General features: G+C 42.7%; 1 long non-coding RNA gene across 1 annotated transcript; it reads right to left on the bottom strand.

The window, feature by feature from the left end:
* Positions 1–1,933: 1,933 nt before the first annotated feature.
* On the bottom strand, positions 1,934–6,203 carry LOC116073581. The gene is made up of 2 exons (XR_004111878.1): positions 6,087–6,203; positions 1,934–2,349 (listed from the first exon to the last, which is right to left on the bottom strand). It is a non-coding gene; the product is annotated as an uncharacterized LOC116073581 (long non-coding RNA).
* Between the last annotated feature and the right edge of the window lie 4,372 nt (positions 6,204–10,575).

The following is a 10,575-nucleotide window of genomic DNA, read 5'->3' as shown; positions in this document are numbered from 1 at the left end:
TTCTCAGGTGCCTGATGAACTCATGACATGCCTGAGATCTAACATGTCCTAAGGTCATGGGCATTTTGACCTATGGGGTCCTTCTAATAAATGATGGGCGTCCTATGCACGAGCATGAGTTGGACACTCAGACTGGGGAAGAGTAATGAAATATGTTGACTGGCCATTTGCAATGGTTACATATAGGAGGCTCCTCACAGAGTAGTTCGAAATATTCAAATGTTGGGTTTCTTCTTCCAACCATTGGATTCTTTGGTGTTGTTTTCAGATAGCGCCTCATGCACCTGACCACTCAGTGGATCTTATTTCATTTTCCTGCTTCTACACAACCCAGTTGCTTAGCATTTAAGAGCCTAGTATCACACCCAGACCGAGAGAAAAGCAGCACATTGGAGCTATGAGTTTACAACTGAAAACAGGGAAGATCTGCACAGAGTTCTCAAGTCCATGTGATGTTACGGTGGGAGAGAGAATGCTTGCGCTAGAGTAGCGCCAGTGGGGAGAAGACACTGACAGGGAGGAGACACAGTTTGAGTAAGAGGAGAACATTTTAGTTCAGTTAGTACTTGGCTTAAAATAAGACCGATAGCATACCAGGGATCAATCCCACTGTGTTAGTGTAGGACCAAAGCTAAAGACGGCCTAGAAATTCTTACTTTCCTGATGGATACATAGGTGGCTAAAGTCCTCATCTTCTTCATCTATTCCCTCCGTCTTCCTTTGAGACGGGAGCTCACTTATCCCAGGCTGGCCTCCAACATGCTATGTATCCAAGGCTGGCCTTGAACTCTTGATCCTCTTGCTACCTTCCTAGCACTGGGACGGCAGACAGGCATGCATTACCACATTCTGCCCTCAGTTCTTCTCTTCTGGCATGCTACCCCACACGTCAACACTAATTCATTGAGACAGAAAAGTCAGGTCCCCTGAGACTCAGTGAGCCAGATTCTAAATTAACAGAGTTCATCATTGGGGAAATCAAAAGCCAATTGGAGAGAGCTTATTATAGCTATAATGATTGCAAGCTCTCCAATTATTGTGATTGTTATTTTGAGTTACCTGACTTTTAGACATATGCTTACTTATTTAATTAATATTTCAGAGGGTGAACTCCTAATTTCTGGCTCTGCTCTACTGAAGCTAGAGAAATTGTTAAAATCCAATCAACTTTCTGTTCTGTCTTCTAATTCCATGAAAAGAAATTGTTGTACGAGTAGAGGGCTGGAGTAAGTGCATGAGGCTGTGGCACTCCCCTCTCTGCAGAGGCAGGGGACTGGCACGAGTAGCCTGTCTCCTTCTAGTCACTCGTACACAGCTGAAGACTTGCACTGATCTACTCCATTGTTTTATGAAATAGAATTAAATGTGTAAAGCAGCGAACATTGAAAGGCAAGCCGATCGGAAGCAGTCCTTGAACTCATTTGACCAAGCATTTCCCCCCATTTTTTGAAATCACACCTGTGTTGAGATGTGCAGTCTTCTTCCTCTAGCTGGTAAGCACAAGGTGTGGGAACTTGTGCAGTGGATAATTAATCTCTATTGCTATCTATAGTTTCATAGTTAACACTGTCTTAGCAGAAGTGTGAAGACACATTCACACCTTTGAAAATGGATGATTAACTAATCAAACGACAATATGAATGTTAGATAGAATTACAGAGATGACTGCAAGGCAGAGCTATTTATGATTATAACATTCTATTTAATTTTTAAGGGCGGATTGTTCAGTATAATCCGTGCTCCTCAAACATCTGAGCAGATTCTCAACTTTTTAATTATACAACTCCTCCAAAGAGAATGAAGGTGATTTCAGACTCCTCTCTAATTATGCATTTTACACTCAGGAGGTTAAGGAGGAAGAGAGGTGGGAGAGTTCAAGACCACAGGCAAGGAGAAGCCAAGAAAAGAGGATCACATTTGAATGAATAGCCAGTTACCTTTCCCTGTGGATTTCATTAGTCCCATTTTAAATACAAACTGACCTGAATAGTTCAACACAGTGTCTAGCATGGCAAGTTCCCTGTAGATTATCTGATGTGCAAAATTCCAAAATGGGAGATGGGCCACTCTCTTCATGATTTTGTAATTTAAAAAAAATTAGCTGTGTGCTTTTCTCTTAAATAGATGATTGGTGGGGAAAGTGATGAGATCACCGGAGGGAAGCAGGTCCAGTCTCTGAAGCTTCAGGCGGGTTTCCATAGCGAGTGTGTAGTCGCAGGCCTTAAGGAGGGCTGCGCACCGAAGCAGACGCCCAAAGGCAGCGGCATCAGGAGTTTCAAGGCATCTCAGCTATGTAGCAAGTTGGAGGGCAGCCTGGGCTCTTGGAGGGCAGCCTGGGCTCTCTGAGACCTTGCCTCAACAAACAAACAAACAAGCAAACAAACAAGAAAAACAAGAAAAAAAGAAAAAGAATCAAGCAGCAGAAAAAACAGAAGCCTCTAGACTAAAAATATTTACCTATATTTGTTTCTTAAAGGGGAACGACCGCCTGTTAATGGCACATACACCTTTGACCTCCAGCAATGTATTTCAAGGATGTTTTAACGACCTGCCCCCTCCCCCCAATGCTCTGAAATCTGGCTTCATGAATGACTCATTATCCTGCTTTGCAATGTTTTATACCAAGTAGGCACATTCCTCTACCGACTAAGTATAGTCAGTTACTACAAAGCTACACTTTTTTTTAAATTCCTATTCTTCCTCTCCCTTGTTTCCAAGAGGTTGCCCCCCACCCCCAACGCCAAGCCTCCCCACTCCCTGGGGCTTCAAGTCTCTTTAGGGTTAGGTGTGTCTTTCTCCCACTGAGGCCAGACCAGGCAGTCCTTCCCTGTATACATGTCTAGGACCAGCTTGCGTATGCTGCCTGGTTGGTGGCTCAGTGTCTGAGAGATCTCAGGGGTCTGGGTTAGTTGAGCTTTCTGGTCTTCCTATGGGGTTGCCCTCCTCCTCAGCCTCTTCTAATCTTTTCCTAATTCAACCACAGGAGTCCCCAGCTTCAGTCCAGTGGTTGGGTGTAGGTATCTGTGTTTGTCTCCGTCAGCTGCTGTTTAGCCTCTCAGAGGAAAGCAGGGAGTCTCCAAGAGCTGCCTCTTACTCCTACTCATGCTATGTGTGCTCACAGACAAAGTTAGACTTCCATGGAAAAAAAACCCTGGTCATTCAAAGCATCACTACATTCAATTAATAAATCCCTCACATATTTTCTTGCTACTTAGGAAATTAAGATATATTACTTAGCAACGATTTACATATTGGTGCATACTCAACCTTCTAGTTGTTATTAAATTGTATTCATTGTTACTTCAACATTGGTTTCTGCCTCCATTTCTGCACTGTAGCTGCCCAGGCCCAGGTCTTTCCGTCTCCTTCACTTCTCAGCACCGCGGGCTCAGCGCAGGACTTCCTTTCAGAAACATCACCTTCGTTTGGTTCCATGCCAGGCTCTGCATCTCTTCTTGGGTGACATCACCTAGACTCTGCATCCAGTTCCACAGATCTTCTGTGATATATTAATAAGCTGCCAAGTTAGACTTCGATCCTAACCTTTTCTGGCTTGATGGATGAGGGCACACACATCCTTAGGCTCCGTTCTCACCCTCTAGTCTGTAAAAGAGCTACTTGATCTCGTAGCCAGGCAGAAGCCTGGGCATCAGCTTTCACACGGCCACATTGAACCTCTTACAACATCAGCTGAATTCTACCTGTACGTTATTTCTTGGCTTCATCTCTTTCTGCACATCTTCACAGGTCTACTCCAGTCTGATCAGCCGTAGTCTGGCCCCGAGCATCTCCACGCAGCACTAGCTGCTTCTCTTGTTTCTGGCTTTGTTCCCTTCTGCTCACTGTCATATGTATTAACGTGATTTTTCTAAGTGAAGTTTCTGTATTTGGGGATATGAATATATATTTTTCGTATGCATTTTTAAGTTGACACAAAATTATCTGGTGAAAGTTTAAGTAATTGAAAATGAAAAATATGATGTAAGCCCTGGTGCAGGAAAAAAAAAAAAAAAAACCTCATGGAATACTCCTTTAGATGTGCCCTGCTGTGAAAGCGTCCCAATTGATGTGTCGTAAGAAAGAGTTGATATTTGTTATCATCTTAAAAAATATGAACATGCCCAGTGAGGTGGCATACACCTTTAATTTCAGCACTCAGGAGCCAGAGGCAGGTGGATCTCTGTGAGCTTGATGCCGGCTTGGTCTACAGAGTGAGTCCTAGGCCAGCCAGGGCTACACAGTGAAACCCTGTTTCAAAAACCAATAAATGAAGAAACATGAAAAAGTTCTTCTCCAGTGGTTACTTCATTTATCCCTTGGTCCTTGAATCTGTATTTCTATCCGTGTTTCAAACAAATTTTATCTTTTAAGATATTTACCTTAATATATATTATTTTTTTCCTAGCTGCCCTGTTTTCCACAGCAAAAACATGCATAGAGGCTGAGAGATTTGTCTCCTGCAACCGCGTAATCTAAGGATTAAATAACATCATGCAGATTCATTTTTTGTTCCACACACTTTACCATAGAGCCAGTGGAGAAACACAGATAGATCATATGTTCATATATGCTAGTAAGCAAATATAGGTGGTCTCTGAGGAAAGCCAAGCTCTCCTGACATCAGTGCTTCAGCACGGCCCCTCCTCCTCTCACAACGTTTGTTTCCTCCACTAGTTTAGGAGTCTGTGGATAAACATTCCTAATTTCTAGAATAAATGCTGAGAATAGGTTATATTTCAATATTGACTCTTTTCAGGTTTTCAGAAGCTTTGATTCTATAAATAACCATTTGTGGCAAGAAGGAATTTTATCATATCACTGACAGTAATCACTCTATCCTTTCCCAAGTAATTCAATAAAATTCACAAGGTATATAGCATTAAAAAGGTATGTTATAATGATAGCATTATTGCTATTCAGTTGGCATCTTGATGAAATTATCCATTAAAGTTTATGAAAAACAATTAATCAGACATCATATATTTTGTTATAAATGATGATTTACATCAGTAAAATGTCTGGAAACCGTGAGAAGCTCCTTGGTACAGCCACCGTGTGGAGCAGGGATGCAGTTGTACAGCGCTTGTCTCACTTCAGGAAGCTCTGGCTCAACTCCCAGAAGCACAGAAACTAGGTGTGGTGATGGTGCCTGCGATTGCACCACCCAGCAGGTGAAGACAGAAGGGTCAGAAGTTCAAGGTTACCCTCTGGCTAGACAGAGCTGGAGGACAGTCTGGGCTAGATAAGACCTTATTTCCAAAACCAAAACCAAGACCAAAAATAAATCTTATCAAGTGATATTTAATATACATCTAACATATGTAATAGACACCTAACTTATAGATTTAAACTTAACTGAAACTAGCATGTGCCCCTCCCCTCATTGGGACTTTGGGTTATCTTATCAAAGATTAATCACTGTCCATTCTTTGTCCATTACTTATTTCTGGCAAAAAGTTTTGTTGCTATTAGATTAGGAAAAGGTTGAGTTTTCCAATTACTGCAAACTTCCCGAGTGTGAGAGGAGAGGCTCTGACCTGCTGACCGTAGGAAGAGGAATCTAGCCTATGAGAAATTATGCAGTGTGGTTTGGGGAGTCAAGTGGAGGACTTAAGTTCAAAGGTGATTTATACTCAAGACAGTTAAGTTTTTCCAACACTGAGAGGAATTAAATTCTTTACCCAGTGTGTTGAGTTTAAGGGCTTGTTAGAGAGACCTTGGTCTGGATTCCCTCTGCAACTCCTTGGTTCTCATGGTCTCCATTGAAACAATTCAAATGAGGCCCACAGAGCCTGAGAATAAAGGGAATACCCTGTGGAGGGAGGAGAGTGGAAAGCGGCCACAGAGACCGTTATTGAGCATAAACAGACTATGTGTAAGGGCGGGCAGTGAATGCCACTGATAGAGACACATTCTCATGAGTTGAGAATGGACAAAGGCTAAAAGGATCATTTGATGAAGAGGCAGGGCATACTCTCCAGAGGTAAGAATGAACAGTGGCTGAAGAGATCACCCTGATGATCGGAGGCAGGCTTTAGATTACTTTTAAGGCTCTAGAACAAACAGCTTTCCCAAGGGATGCTGACCTGTTTCAGTGACTGATGTGCCCACTTGGATCAGTTCTTACAAGAAGAGACAATGGCATGTCCTTGTCCTTGTCAGAAAGCCTGATGTGGATGGAAAGCTTGTAAGATTCAGCACTCCAGAATCAGGAGTAGAGAGCGCTTGCTGCCATTCTGAGCCATTCATGATGTCATGACTCTAAGGCTAGAGGCATGCCTCTGGTCTTTCATTCACTTGATCAATAAGTAGAGCCTTACTGTTCCAGTCCTTGGTTATGTAGGGTGCTCATTAGGAGAGAGAGCTGTGTCCTTCAGGCCTGCGGCTATCCGATAAGCTACTTACCAGCCCCAAGTATCAGAATGAGGCTGGAGATGCAGACTTGAAACTAGAGAGCAATCAGAACTCACAAAATGCAGCAGCTGTGTTCTTGAAAATGGATCTCTAGGAAAAAGATCACATTGGAGACCTGAGTTCTGAGGTCAAGGATTTAAAACTGGAAAACTACTACTCAAAGAGAAAATAGTGAATTAGTAGGAGACATAAATATGGTTTCAGTCTAGTCCAATGTGGGAGTGGGGTTCAAAACAAAAACATAGGGAAAGTGATCAATAGGGCCAGGTGCTACATAGGGGCTAAAACACTAGGAAAGGAAAGGACATCAGCATTCAGACACATTCAGAAAGGGGTAAGTCTGATTTCTTACTGCCCAAGCTCTTGACAGTGAACACCGTATGCGTATGCTTTACACTGGAAAATGCAAGTCCCTGGGGCTGTGCACTTGGCCCGTGCTTCCCCAGAGAAGAGCATGAACAGCGTGCGATAGGACATTGACCACATCTAGAGTTCTACTTGGAACACTCTAAGGAGAAAACCAAAGGTATGGTTATGGCCACTCGTGTTTCTTAAGATTCAATCCACAGACACCCAAGGGGCTTAGGGAGATTCAAAGCTCACAACAACAGCTACAGAACATCTAACGTGTTCTGGGCACCAAATGCTAGCCACACACTGCCCAGTATTTCCAAACTTCTCTTCTCTTCTAAGATTGAGAACAACTTAGCAAATTATGAGTTTTCCCCATTAAAAATCGTATCTCAAAAGCTGTTTGGTTCCCAGTGGTGGAAAGCAGCATCGCTGTGCTTATAAAACTGAAATGATGTCACCTTCAAAACAAAGAGACCAATGGGTCAATTTTTCAAAATTAGCTTTAAAGAATAAAGTTTATTAGAACATGTGATCTCTTCTGGTTTGTTAGTATGTGAAATGGCAAGTTCTGAGACATCCGATCTAGTAGACGCTGCAGCGAACTGCTTCTGTTCATGTGAACACCATCACTATCAGTTGTAAGGGATTTCTCTCAAAGTCAATTTACTGAGTCCAAGCACAATTAAAACTTTTAATTTGAAGCTCGACATGCTGGCATAGCTATTATCACTTGCATCTGTTTTATCAGAACTTGACAGGTTTTCTTTGTTGGTTTAAACCTATTTAGCTTATGTAGGCTATAGACAATCATTTTATACTGAAACCCATCCTTCAAAGTAAAAGTAATATGAAAATCCAAGGCATATTTCACCCTGAAAGTAAAGAGAATATATCATCTTTCAGGGCTAATAATTTCTAGAATTGGAATACTTCTGGGGTAATTATGGAAGAGTTGTGCCATTCATCTTCTCTGAAAACCCAGTCTGTGTTGCCCTCTTAATGGCAAGCTGAGGAGGCTGTCATTAGCAATATTTCACAGATGGGTTGTGTGTGAGTTTTATTTGTTTATTTTTCTGCCTAGCCCTTTCCCCTTTTATGATTTCAGAACATATAACAAACAGTTTTAAGCAGGAACACAGACCATGGCTTCATGCTTTTCACCTTCTGCAAATCAGATGATGAGCCACAGAAAGACGGGATACAACCTGAAGCCAGGAGGAAAGTGTTTGCTGGGGAGCCTCCAGGAAAAGGGAAGTCTCCATCGGGAACCAGAGCACCATCCCTGCTGCTGAATAAGCCACAGTTCTAGTGGGCATAGCCAGTGTCAAGATTCAGGAACCAGTGAGCCAAATTAGATCAGACAAAGTTCTTGTCCTGTCCTGATAGGATGTAGAAGCCAGAGAGACAAATAAATAGGAGGCCAGAGAACATGGCCTGAACCTTAAGATGGAGGAGATCTATATGTAGGTCAGAGACGCATGAAAGGGTGCCAGGCAAGAGCTTGGGCAGTAGGGTTCTGTTACTCTGATAAACACCATGACCAAAGGTCATGACCATGACCAATGAAGGAAGACAGGGTTTATTTGATTTTGAGATTGTGAGAAATCTGATCTAGTAGACAGATTTGAGGTTACAATTCATCATGGAGGGAAGCCAGTGCAGGAAGTGAAGGTAAGAACTGGAAGCAGAAACTACAGGAAAATGCTGCTTACTGGCTTGCTCCCAGGCGCACACCATCTTCTACTGCACGGGCCTACCTGCCTCGGGATGGTATTGCCCACAGTGGCTGGGCCTTCCTACATTAGTTATAAATCAAGAAAATACCCCCAAGACATACCCACAGACTAATATGATGGAGGGAATTCTTCAGTTGACATTCCTTCTCCCCAAGTATGACAAAATGACAATAAATATTTGTTATCACATACAGAAAGGAGGTCACAGAAGTCTGTTACATAGGCATGGGTTATATGGACTAATGAGTAAGACACTGTCAGCTAGGCTTTCTTGTCTGACCTAAAAAAAAAAAAAAAAAAAAAAAAACCCAAAAGAACTCTGTATGATTTTAGACTTGCTGATAGAGCTGTCGAGTGGCTGTTGGTCTTCGCTGATCTTTGCTTCACTGAGAGAGGCATAGCCTCTTGGCATTTCCGTTGGTCCCTCTTGGTGACTCAGTCAAGGTTGAGGCTTGGCTGTCTCTGTTAGGTACTGTCATCACTGTTGATCATGTTTGTTATCCCAAGTCTATCGAACTGGGCTACCGATACTTCCGTGAAGTGTTTGCCAGTAGATTGAGCGACTGTGGCTCTAACCCATAAGCTGAACTGTTGATTTCCAGACAACATAGATGGTAGTTGTTCTAAAGAACAGTTTTAAACAGGTCCACGTCCTCCATAACCTTTCTTTTCTATTACCTCTGGTGGGTGGTGATCTACAAAGGAGGTTAAAACATTGAAAAATCATCATTAAAAGCAGGTTTTTTAAAAAATTAAAGTTACAGTTTGCAAACCAGGCTTCCATGTTTTTCTCTTGTTCAATGCCTAATTGTTCTTTAAGATTACTTTAAATATAAACATCTATCCAAAACCTCCTAAAGTTAAATCAGTTTCTTTCCTTTTTAGGCTCCCATGCCATCTTCTATCACATGTTCTAATGATTTATTTGCATATTTGTCTCTATGACTACTTGAGAACAAGAGCTACCCTTAGAGCATCTTCTTATTTCTTATCTTTATTGCTACTTTCCCAGGACTCAGTGCAGTGCCTGGCATGGGGTGGAGTCCCGGGAAGAAGGCCTCTGATTTTCGGGAGAAGCAGATGTTGAACTCGGGTTATTTGTCCTTTTTCACAGTAACAGTGAAAGGATATTCAGTATAGTTCATCAGGTTCATCTTCTCTACTGAACCAAACTCCTCTGAGATGTTTCCAGTACAGCGGCCGCTGAAATAGCACGCCACTGCACTGATATTTCAGAGTCAGATGAAAACAAAAGGCACTGCTATTCTTTGTTTGCCAGGCTGCTTGGCTCCTGTGAGAAATATTGCAAAGGACCTTTGCCTGTGTGAGCGGAACTCCAGTAAGACTCGTGTTACAGCATAATAGACTAGCATCACTTTTATTATTTCTTAAGAATCTGGAGAGTGAACCCAGAGTCTAGTGAATACTGCTAAGGTTCTCTGCCTCTGCCTCACATCCCTAGCCCCATTATTATTATTTCTAAAGATGTATTTTTCTATTTTAAATTATGAGTATGTGTGTAAGGGTGTATGCACATGTCAGCAGCTGCCAGGGCAGGCTAGAAATGGGCGTCAGCTTCCTGATGCTACAGTTACGGGCAGTTGTGAGCTGCAAGACGTGGGTGAATTTGGGTCCTTCGCCAGGACAGCCTATGCTCTTACGGGCAGTTGTGAGCTGTAAGACGTGGGTGAATTTGGGTCCTTCGCCAGGACAGCTTGCTGGGCTAGATCTACACCCATCATCCTTTCTTTTGAGATAGGGTCTTACTCTGTAGCCTTGGCTGGATCGGAGCTCACTCTGTATGTAGCTTACTTTCTGGCCTACTGCTCACAAAGATCCACCTGCCTCTGCCTCCTGGATTCTGGGATTAAAGGCATACACCACCACACCAGGCTCCTCCTCCTCTTAAAAAAATGAACTGAAATCTTTGACCCAAGAGAAAACTCTGGTCTGTTTCAAAGAAGGCAGCCCAGAAAACAAAGCACAAGACAAACAAAGCAGGAGGAACAAACCTAGGAAGCTCTCTACCAAATCAAGAGAGGTGACTTTATCATCGCCTCCCCCGCCCCGC

Source organism: Mastomys coucha, unplaced genomic scaffold (genome assembly GCF_008632895.1).
Source record: "Mastomys coucha isolate ucsf_1 unplaced genomic scaffold, UCSF_Mcou_1 pScaffold23, whole genome shotgun sequence".
Lineage (NCBI taxonomy): Eukaryota > Metazoa > Chordata > Mammalia > Rodentia > Muridae > Mastomys > Mastomys coucha.
The sequence above is the reverse complement of the archived record's forward strand: the minus strand, read 5'-3'. Positions and strand labels throughout refer to the sequence as shown.